The 11245-nt window shown below is 46.4% G+C and overlaps 1 long non-coding RNA gene and 1 other non-coding gene across 2 annotated transcripts; both read left to right on the top strand.

Moving 5' to 3' along the window:
• LOC137158131 (uncharacterized) lies at nt 1-11194 on the top strand. Its single transcript, XR_010921300.1, has 4 exons — nt 1-489; nt 6296-6459; nt 9607-9752; nt 10446-11194. It is a non-coding gene; the product is annotated as an uncharacterized lncRNA (long non-coding RNA).
• LOC137158383 (small Cajal body-specific RNA 15) lies at nt 7299-7429 on the top strand. Its single transcript, XR_010921403.1, has one exon. It is a non-coding gene; the product is annotated as a small Cajal body-specific RNA 15 (non-coding RNA).
• Nucleotides 11195-11245: the final 51 nt, after the last annotated feature.

Below are 11245 nucleotides of genomic sequence, written 5' to 3'. Positions count from 1 at the left end.
GGGCCGCGGGAAGGAAGCAGGAAGTCGCTGCGGCAGCGCAGCGCGCGGGCGGCGCCTTAGTTTGCAAATGAGCCACGTGTGCGAGAGCCCGCGGCGCTGCTGCTGTCCGGCCCCGTCCCTGTCCTGCCGCGGGCGGCCTGGCCCTCCGAGCACCCGCGACTCCCTGCGTCGGGGGCCGGGCCTGGGGCTGCAGCAGCAGTGGGGACGGGGCCTGACCGGGCACGGCGAAGCTGTGGATCCCCGGCGCCGGGGCCGCTGGGATGCCGAGTGTCTCCGCGGCGAGCGGGAGCAGGCGGCCGAGGATCCGGGGCGATGGCTCGGAGCCCGCGGCTCTCACGCCGCGATGGCCGCCGGGCGGCGGAGCAGCTGCAGAAAGGCCTCGCTGCTTCCCCCCTGCCCTGGCCGCAAGGAGAGGCCTGACGCGGGGGGGGAGAGGCTCCCCCAGCTGGGCTCGCTCCACGTGGCCGGGGTCAGGCAGGATCTGCCAAGGTGAGGGCCAGGACGGGGCCAGCTGGAGGCTGGCACGGGGCTGCCCGGGAGATGCCCGCTACTGGGGGTTAAAGGGTGGTCCGGTCTGCACGGGGATTTCTCATCGGGCTAGCGTGGGCCGGGGTTCAGGTCGCTGCCTGCCGGTGTGTTATCCCCTGTTGCCGTGTTAGCTAGGCCGGGAGGCTACGTGCTGGCTGGCTCTTGGGGGGAACGGGTGGTTTCAGCGAGCTGTAACGGGGAACGTCCTCTCCTGCCCAGACCGGCCTGCATTGGGGTGTAAGCCTCAGTTGCAGCCTGGCCCTCACGTGGCTGCTGCGAGTAGTTCAGCAGCGCGCTAGTAACTTGCTTCTGCTCTAGCAGAGCTCAGGGCATGTTGCTTAATAATCTGGTCCCTTGAAACGGTTCATCTGAAGGGGTGGACAGTGGCTAAGGAGATGGGAAATCTACCTGGATCGTGGCGGTTCTGTGTGCTGCTTTCATGGGGTCTTGTCTTAATTTTTTTTTATGTACTCCTCTTAATTTCCCTGACGCGAAGGCCTTGTCTCCACTAGGATTTTTTCCCTAGAATTTCCCGTCATTGGACACTGGACACAGTAAAGGTGGGTGCACGAGTGTAGCAGCTCAGAATCCTGAGGGCACACGGGGCCCCATGGACTGGGACTCCTGGAGACTCAGCATAGGATCTCAGCTGAAAAGTTCTGAGTGAAAGTATTCCCTTTTAAGTCAGGCTGGCTGCAGATTGCAAAGGCTGACTCCCTCTTTCTTGTGTTAGGGTCTGAATTAAGTTATGCACACAACCAGGAGGTCCAGAAATGGGTATGGGTTTTTTTATTTTGAAATAAGCAACGAAAAGATTCCTATGGTCAACTTTGCCACAAGTCTGATGCCAGTGCATGGCTATCTAGCATGGATAGGTGCATCTATATTCTAATATGCAGTTCTGTTTGTCCTATTAAAGGAACATGTTTAAGGAATTATGTGTTCTAGCCAAAGAGAATAATTTTGGTAAGTGATTTAGGTGCCTAATTCCTATTTTCATGTGTCAGTTGGAACCCGTGTCCCATTGACTTTCAGTAAGACTTAGCCATTGTGTACACTGAAAGCATTGTCAACGCAAGTTACTGCGATGATTAAAAAGTGCTGTAATTACAAGGCTTGTGCCTGTCAACACAGCACTCGTGTCGCCAAAGCGCGTCCACAGTTGGTGCTCTAGCATTGACAGTGAGAGCAGTGGGATGGTTGAGTGGATCAGAGCATCAGGGGTGCGGGCTCAATGTCCCATGATGCAATGATTTCCATCCCGTTATTCCATGGGTTTCCAACTGCATTTCGTGGCATTTTTCAACGACCCCAGTTTTCTGTGCGCCCACCATCTCAATCTGAATGGATGGATCCTGCACTGCTCTCCACTGTTGTTGTCAGTTTTCTGAACACATTGTGACTTGTTATGCAGTATATCATGAGCTCCCGATCGGAATGGGTATCCAAGGCGTCTGACTTGCTGTGTTCCATGCAAACATACGACGACAGATTACTGTTTGCATTCAGGAGCATCTGCACATGGTGCACTGCCACTTTTGGGCACATGAAACAAGCACTGAGTGGTGGGATTGCATTGTTATGCAGGTCTGGGATGACAAGCAGTGGCTGCAGAACTTTCAGATGCGCAAAGCCCCCTTCATGGAACTCTGCAGAGCTTGCCGCTGACCTGCAGCACAAGGAAACTTGAATGAGAGCTGTCTGCATGTTAGGGAAGTGCATGGCAATTGCCGTGTGGAAGCTAGCAACTGCAAACTGCTACTGATCGGTCAATAATCTGTTTGGTGTTGGGAAATCCACCATTGAAGCTGTATTAATCGCATTCTGCTGTGAAGGACTGTGAATCTTGTAAATGTGCATGAAATAGTGGATGGCTTTGCAGCAATGGGATTCCCTAACTGTAGTGGGACAGTAGATGGTATACACATACCAGTTGTGGCCCCGGACCATCTTGCGACGGAGTACATCAATAGAAAGGGTTACTTCTCTGTAGTACTGCAGGCGCTTGTGGATCACTGTGGGTGTTTCACTGACATTGAAGGTTTGTCAGGGAAGGTCCATGATGCACGCATCTTCAGGAACATTGACCTGTACAGAAAGCTGCAACTAGAGACTTTTTTCCCAGACCAAAAGATCCCAATGGGGGATGTTGAAATACCCATAGTGGTTGTGGGAGACTCAGCCTACCTCTTACTGCCATGGCTCATGGAAGCCTTACACAGGCAACCTGAATAGCAACAAGGAGCACTTCAATAACAGATTAAGCAGGTGCTGAATGACCATTGAATGTGCATTTGGCAGATTAAAAGCTCGCTGGTGATGCCTTTATAGCAGGTTAGATCTAAATGAGGAAAATATTCCCATGGTTATAGCTGCCTGCTGTGTGCTCCATAATATTTGTGACGCTAAGGGTGAAAAGTTTTCCCCTCGGTGGAGCGCAGAGGTGGATCACCTTGTGGCTGACTATGAACAACCAGATGTCAGGGCTATTAGAGGGGCACAATGGGGGACCATTTGAATCAGGGAGGCTTTGAGGAGCCATTTTGACAATGAGCACCAATAACATGTCTTTGTAAACAGCATGGTGCCATGCTATGACTGCTATCCAGCTTGCAGTGTGTACCAATGTGGGCTGCAACCACCGTGTGCAAGAGACATAAAGATTGCTTATTCTGCAGAGACTGAGTATGTCTTAATTATTCACAACACACACAAAAAGCTGGGCTGGAGGGGAGAAAGCAGTGAGGGGCAGTGTGAGCTATGACAGCTGAGTGTAAGTCTAGCTATTGTTCTGGAAGCTGTCTGAAGGGGGGGAATGAACGGGGTACCGAGATGAGGTGGGAGCTAGGTAGGAATTTGCGAGCGGAGTTTGGGAAGAGCATGGAAAGTAGTTCTGTATTGGCTGCAAGGGGGGGAGGGGCAAGCAGGCATGAATTCAGTCTGCAACGTTATTAGTGACTTTAGCAGCCCATTTTCTCTTCCATGCCTTTTATCATATGCTCGTGACCTGCTATCGCTCTTGGTTTTCTCTCTTCCCCTGCCTATCAATTTTTTTATTTTTGGCACTCAAGCTGGGGAAAAGTTTCTGGGTGACTGTTTGGGGCATTGATTCAGGTAGATAGGGAAACATTTTCAAATTGTGCCACCATTTTCCACAGACACCAATATCTCCTGAGGGTAAGCAGGGATGCTAAAGTGCATCTCCTCCATGCGAGCAGCTTCAAACCAGGTCCCTATGCTGCTTGCCTGTGTGCCACTTTGGTCCCTGCACAAGTGATTGCCAATTGGTGCGGGAAAGTTTCCTACATCAGGGGAAGAATAAAAAGCTGCTCTGTCGAGGAATCTCTGGCAGAGGATTGGCGATTACCTCCAGGAAAGTTTCCTAGAGATCTCTCTGAAGGTTACCCGTGAAATCTTGATGTGCATTAACACACTTTTTTCTGCACTGCCTAGCTGAACAGGGGAATGGGAAGCACGTACAAACACCGCTACTGTTGTGCATTTCTATCCCTTCCACCACCTGTATAATGCAATGAAGCCAAGGACAACTGTACCACATGTAACCGAGCAGCATCAATTTAAAAAAATCACTTACCAAAGCTCCCCTCTCCTGCATCCTGCACACCTGAACTGAAGGGCTGGGACTGGCTCGAATCCTCTGGGGTCGAGAAGAGGTTCTGACTCCCCATGTCACCAAATGACCCGGTCCCCTGCTCTGCATTGTCCTCCAACTCAACTTCCTACGACTACTTCGTTGGGGTTGAGTCCGGTGTCCACTGCCTCCAGGCCCGCGGAGATATTCACGGGTCTCTTGGCAGTGGATGAAGGTGGAGTCGCCGCTGGGGATGGCTTCCAGCTCCTTATAGAAGCAGCAGGTCTTTGGCTCTGCACCAGAGTGACGGTTTGACTCCCTAGCCTTTTGGGTACCCCTGCCACCACTCCTTGATTTTTGCACAGCACTGCAGCGTATCCTGTTCATAGCCCTTCTCCAGCATTAAATGAGAAATTTGACTGTATATGTTAAAGTTCCTTTGGCTGCTGCGGAGCTAGGACTGCACAGCCTCCTTTCCCCAAATGCCAGTCAGATCCAGAAGCTCCGATGTGCTCCAAGCAGGAGAGCATTTGGTGCATGGAACTGCCATGGTCAGCTGGGAAGATGAGATGTGAGCTCTCCATGCTGACAAAGCAAGAAGTGGAATTTAAAAAGGAGGAGGTGTGGATTGCTGCAGGGCAGTGGAGTTCAAACTGATGGCCAGAGCAGTCAGGATGGGCATTGTGGGACACTTCCTGGAGGCCATTTACTGTAACAGAACCAAGCGCAGTGTCTACTCTGATGTGTTGTCACTAAAAGTTTGGCGCAGAAAACTCTGCGCCTCTCAGCAAGGTGGTTTTATTTTGATGCAAAATCAGGGGAGTTGGGTCAGCAGGGGGGATTGCAGTATGTACACCACTGTTTTAGTGCAAAAAGCTAACTTTGATGGACAAAAGCCTATAGTGTAGACCAGGCCTTAGGCTCCGAAGTGCTTGAGTCACCTTTTGGAAATGGGACTTAGGCTCCTAAGTCACAGAAAATGTTACCTTATGTCACAACAGCATCTGTCTTAACTCTGTAGAGTTTGGCTGCTATGTTGTTCTATAACAAAAATGTGTAGGATTTATCGAGCATGGAGTGGGTTTAATTGTGGCGATAGTCATAGCAACATGGACGTAAAATGATTGTAGGAAACATTTTGTGCTAATTTTAGTAGAAAATGAATAGAGCTTTGAGACACATAGAGGATCATCCCAATAATTACTGCCTTATCCTGAAACAGGGAAAAATAAACTTGGTCAGGATTTTTTTTTAACTCTTCTTTCTATCAAAGACCAATATAAAAAGAATTATGTTTTCATTTGGAATGACTGAAACTGGCCAGAAATAAAATGACCTTAAAGACAGTGAGGATGAGAAGCAGCCTTAAATCTTCTGCACAGCAACTTCTGTCACCTGGGGAAGGTGCACGGGAAAGTAATGGCAGGTGCATAGCAACGTTGTAAAAACTCTGGGCTCTCTCCATTGCTGTTGCAATGGAAATGCCATTAGGGCTTCTCCAGGGAATAACCTCTGTGCAGGGGCCCAGGGCTGGTGCAGAGCCAGCGCCACCAATCGTGTGCTGCCTCCACAGCAATCCTGGGCACAAGGGAGAAGTGAGCGATGGGCGGGTTAGAGGAAGGAAGGGGTTTGGATAGGGCCTGCACCCCAACAATTCTGCACCTTGCAAAGTCACATAGGGACCCTTGAAGGAGGAGCTCAACTGAGGGATGAACCAGTCCCCCAGCTGTAGAATAAAGGTGGTGCAAACTGTCTCATTCTGTCCTTTCCCAGACAGGGACAAATATAGCTCTTTACAGTTTATCTCCCCCCCCCCCCCTCCCCCATCACTCTTTGCTACCAAAACTAATCCCTGGGTGAGCTTCAGAAATCAATGCAGTTTTGCAGAATACATATGCTCATCTTTGCAAGTCCGCATAGAAGAAGAGTTTTTGGAAAAGAGAACAATGCTTTGTAAGTCAAATTAATTTTGCTTAAAGGTTTGGCCTTTTAGTAATAATAAAACTGCATTTAGCTTGCTCTGGAGACATATGGCCACTGCTGCTCAGTCTCTAGCACCCTCTTGTGTGGTAAAGGGGCTGTGTGTGATTGTTAAGTTTGCTGAATAGTAAGGCCGTGCCTTAGAATACCTTCTTATTTGTAATGATCTGTCTTTATGGTGTACATTCATTCTAGGTTCATCAGTTGATGAGCTCTGCCTGCACGACTTGTAGACACATTGGCAAAATCCCTACGGTCACTTCAGTGCCTTTGCATCACTTCCAACACTGGCTGCACTGGCTCCATTGCCAGCCCGCGTAGAAGCGTCTCTGACCTCCGTGTTTTCTCAGATTGGAGAGGTAAGCACTGCAGTAGCCAGTCGTTCTTTGTTATCCACGGGTTTCTTGCTGCTGCGGGTGCATTGCCCCAGGAAAGCACTCATAAAGACAAAAGCTTTGGCCAGGGGAAGGTCAGACTGGCTTGGTGTCCATACAATCCATCACTGCAAGATCTCAGTTGTTAAAGTTCATACTAAGCCTTGGGTCTACAAAAGTTTTTGTGAAACTTTCATGCTATTAGGACTAGCACTATTCCAGCTCCACTTGTGGTAGCAATGCAGTGCACTAGTATAAACTGGACAGTGGTGTTTTCACCACCATAACTTAAAACTCCTACAGCCTGTGCAGGTGACACAGTGGGGAAAACAATTGATCCCTATGTACACTCTTTCTAGCACCACTGGAGCTACACCAGTGCTAGTGCACCAGTAGGAGGACAGAAACTTCAGTGTATACAGGGCCTCTCCAGTGATCTTGCAACCGGTTCAGTGAAAACTCTGTAGCCAGCTCTTAGTGGGATGCGGACTGTGGGTTAGATCTGAACATTAAATAAGAGTTTGTTCCATAACTGTGGTGCCTTCTGCACGTTCTATTTCTGCTTTAATATATATCTTCAAAGCATAATACTGTAACATGATTATCAGTGATAAACATTATTGATCAAGTGCCTAAAATAGGGGGAGTATAAAAATGCCTATGGGCTTCAAACCTATTAATTCTTTTATAGAAAGAAAGGGAGGCTTAAGCAACTGCTCCCAGGGGTGGGAGGAGGCCTAATGATTTAGCGCACTGGCCTCAGATGCAGGAGAGCTGCATTCAATTCCTGGATCTGCCATGAAGGGTTTCTTATAGATGTTCACATGGAGGACTAAGAAAGTAGAGCCAGTGAAGTCATATTGACTCTACTGATACTATCCTCCTAAATTAAATGGTAGAAGAACAGGGCCTGTCTGTGAGATGGAGTCAGGACCTACTTAATCTACCAACAGTGACTGTTTACTTTATTTTGGAAATTCTTACAACAGTTAAAAGGATGCTGCCAAATTAAAAACCAATTACTGTCAAGAAAATGCCCTTGTGTATGTCTGTAGCAACTAATTCTCTTGTTGAAACAGAAGGGATTTTAAAATTCCATCTACCTTTCAACATCTTTCACCAGTGGCACTGTGTTTTAAGCCTATCACATTGCATGTTGTTAAATTCACACTATTGGCCTTTTGTATCTTGGGTAACCTGGGTTGGTTTGTTTGTAGCATCCTATATCCCTTCATTCCAGGTCCTCTTTTGACTGAATGGTGATGGAAATGGGATGGAAAAATGATTGCGTGAACCACTTGCAAGCTGTAATTGTGTTTTCTTCAAAGCCTTGTTTAGTGACTGTCTCTTGGACTTGTCCGCTGTGCTGCTGGTGGATTCATGCCACCATTCATCATGTCCACAAAATGCAGTCTTTTAAAACAGAATCATTTGATGCCCTCAAGTGGTGACACTGTGTACTGGTGCTTTAAATTAGCAGTGCAAAATTCAGATGAAATAGCAACAGTTAGATTGACTGGCATTAAATATTTGGTACCCTTGCTGATAAAACTACCTAGTATCTTAGTGTGCTTGATCAGGAATGAGAGACTTTTGCAGTTGAGGCACTGTTATGAGATTCATAGATCTGGGTTCAATCCCCTGCTCTGAGATTCCCTGTATGACCCCGGGCAATTTATTTTTCATTATTATCTGTATTACTGTAATGCCTAGGATTTCTGGGTATTTTGGTTTTCCCATTGGCAAAATGGGATTTGTATTTCCTTACTATGAAGGGTGATGTGAGGGTAAATTCATTAATATATTTGAGGTACTCAAATACGCCAATGATAGGCAGGCCTATAAGAAAATGGAGCCATTTGGGGGGATACGTTTTAGAAAAGAGATTCCCCTTCCATCTGTCGGTTATAAATAGGCTTTCTTGGTTACCTGATCCCATATTATTATTCACCTCCTTGTCACTCTACAGTAATAAAGTAAAATATCCCCATGAAGAACAGTGAAGAGAAATCTAAAAAGTAAAAATTACTTTGACATTCTCTAAAATCCTAACACAGATTTAGCCCAGACACCAGCACAGAAAGAGTCATGCACTCAACCGAGCATTTACTTCATTTAAAGAGAGAATGAATCCATCCTGCTCTGTGGTAATTACAGACAGTTTGTAATCTAGTCAATTAAACAATAAAGTAGCAGCTTTGGGTATTATCCCTGCTCCTTAGCCTTCTGCCAGGGTTTGTGGCCTTACCATCATTTCCTGCTTATCAAAATGGGTTTTCTCCTACCCTCTTGCTCTGCAGAGACCCCTACACAAACCAAAAGGGGAAGCTAACTGAGTAGACAGTGACGCTCCCTAACCACAAAGGGCTAGGGTCAGTGTTGCCTTAGTCTTTTTGCACCAGCTATGCTGGCACAAAGGGACTGTACCTCCTGCCCCTGGTAAACAGCATCAGCACATGGGCCTCTGGGTTGCCTTGGAAGAAGTTCCCAGTGTAGGCATGTTCTGGGGCTGGCCAGAGATGGGACGAGGCTTTACTGCTTATTCAAGTTCCTTATTCAGATAATCTTCCTGCCCAAAGGAATGGCTCAGACACGTAAATAAATAATTAAGCCAACGTTCTAACAGTACCATTCTTCTATCAAATAAACCCAGATGGCAATGTTGTTAGTCTCCTGTGGGGCTGCTATGATTAACAAGTTAAAATCCACTCTGGCTGCAGCAAGAACCTCAGACATTATTTTCAAATGCAGGTTACAGTCTGTAGGGGGTCGTTATGAGTGAAGATGCACTGAGCTTTCTCATCTACAGTGAGCACATGTTCAAAACCTCTGAGCTGATAATAGCTTCCTAAGGCTCAATAGATCTTGTAATGGAAATGGTGTCTTAAACACTGAGGGATGTGTTTAAAGACAACTCATAGTGACAGCTGGGTTTTAAAAACTCAGGTTGATTCTACCTCTTTTTCTGCTTTATAAATATTTAAGCACGCACCAAGCTTTGGATTTCCTAGAAAGGTGCTTGGCTTATAGCCAGCAGATGACATTTTTATTAAGCAAACCACGGCACACTCATTTCCTATATCGTTTGTAATCTGATAGCTAATTGTTGTGTATTTGTTCTTTTTTTTTTAGATGTTTCTGTGGCTGTCTTTACCAGTCGTGTGCCCATACCCTAGAGTGAACACACAATCCTATTGTCTTCAGCATCCAGTTCAGTAGTAAACCACCAGACTTGCTCCGTCCAACAAAGTCATAGAGCAAGCCATACGATGACCTAGGTATGGTTCTTTCATGGGCCCCATTACCAGTAGTATCTGAGCACCTCACAGTGATGTAATGTATCTATCCTCACTACATCCTGGGAGGTAGGGAAGTGCTATGGACGCTGGTGACTACTTGCCAGCTGCAATATGTTCTGGACCAGGTTCTTGATCACCTTGGACTAAAGAATACAGTAATGGTGCAAGGATATTGATATGGATTAAAGACTCTTTAGGATTAGGGTTCCAAAGAGGATGGAGCTAGGCTGTCCTCAGTGGTGGCAGATGACAGAACAAGGAGGAGCAATGGTCTTTTGTTTTTGATGAAGCACTGGAATGGGTTATCTAGGGAGGTGGTGGAATAGCCATCCTTAGAGGTTCTTAAGGCCCAGCTTGACAAAGCCCTCATTGGGATGACTTAGTTGGGATTGGCCCTGCTTTGAGCAGGGGTTTGGACTAGATGACCTCCTGAGGTCCCTTCCAACCCTAATATTCTATGAGTCTATGTAAAGCGATAAGTGGTATCATTCAAGCCCAGGACATGGAGAACACCTGTGTCTGCCTGGAAGTCAACATTCATTTAATATGCCTATTTTAGGAAAGCTGCTTCTCCTTCTGCCTTAAGTGACGTGGCTAATGTTGCCTCCTTGTAAGGTTACTCAGTTGTCTTAATACTTCTCTTGTGTTGTCTTTTTGTTTTTCTCCTTCCAGATTTTGAGTTATTTTTCCTCCTACATGGGAAAAGATGTCTGATGGTAGAGAACTTTTTAATTTGTCAGATAGGAGCATCACAAGGTCCAGTGGGTGGAAGTCGAAGCTGAACAAATTCAAACTGGATACGAGGCATGTATTTTTAAGTGACGATAATTAGCCAGTGGAACAATTTACCAAGGGATGTGGTGGAGTCACCGTCACTTGAAGCCTTTATATCAAGATTTAAGGGCCCGATTCTCAGCTGGTGTAATTTGTCATAGCTCTGAAGTCAGTGGAGCCAAGAGAGCTTACACTAGCTAAGAATCTGGACCTTGATGTCTTTCTAAAATACGTGTTCGTGGCCAACCACAGATTATTTGACTCAATACAGGAATTACTAGGCGAAATTCTGTGGTCTGTGCTATACAGAAAGTCTGATTAGATGATCAAAATGGTTCCTTCTGGCCATAGAATCAGTGAATTGCTACTAGGATAAACTTGAAAAGCCAATACTGTACTTTGATAGATTAATGTTACCAGCCATCTTGAGAGAGAAGGCAGCAGCAGTCATTGCCTTCACCATAAATTGTCATCTCCCACCTGCATTGTTTCTCTTACTTCTGTAATGCTGGTATCTGATTTTCAGGGACTGTGTTTATTCCTATGGAATGTGTATTTTGCAGACTTTGTTCGTTCTTGGCGCATCCTCTGGTATGTAAAACTGTACCAGTTATTTTATAATATAAATATTAAATAAATCTGCATTACTACATCTCAGCTAATTATTCTTGATTTGATGTAAATCGCTTTGATGTACT

The sequence above is a fragment of the Emydura macquarii genome, unplaced genomic scaffold, assembly GCF_026122565.2.
Source record: "Emydura macquarii macquarii isolate MOO-44397 ecotype Brisbane River unplaced genomic scaffold, CSIRO-AGI_Emac_v2 contig_1644, whole genome shotgun sequence".
Classification (NCBI taxonomy): Eukaryota; Metazoa; Chordata; order Testudines; family Chelidae; genus Emydura; species Emydura macquarii.
This window is presented reverse-complemented; position numbering and strand designations above follow the sequence as displayed.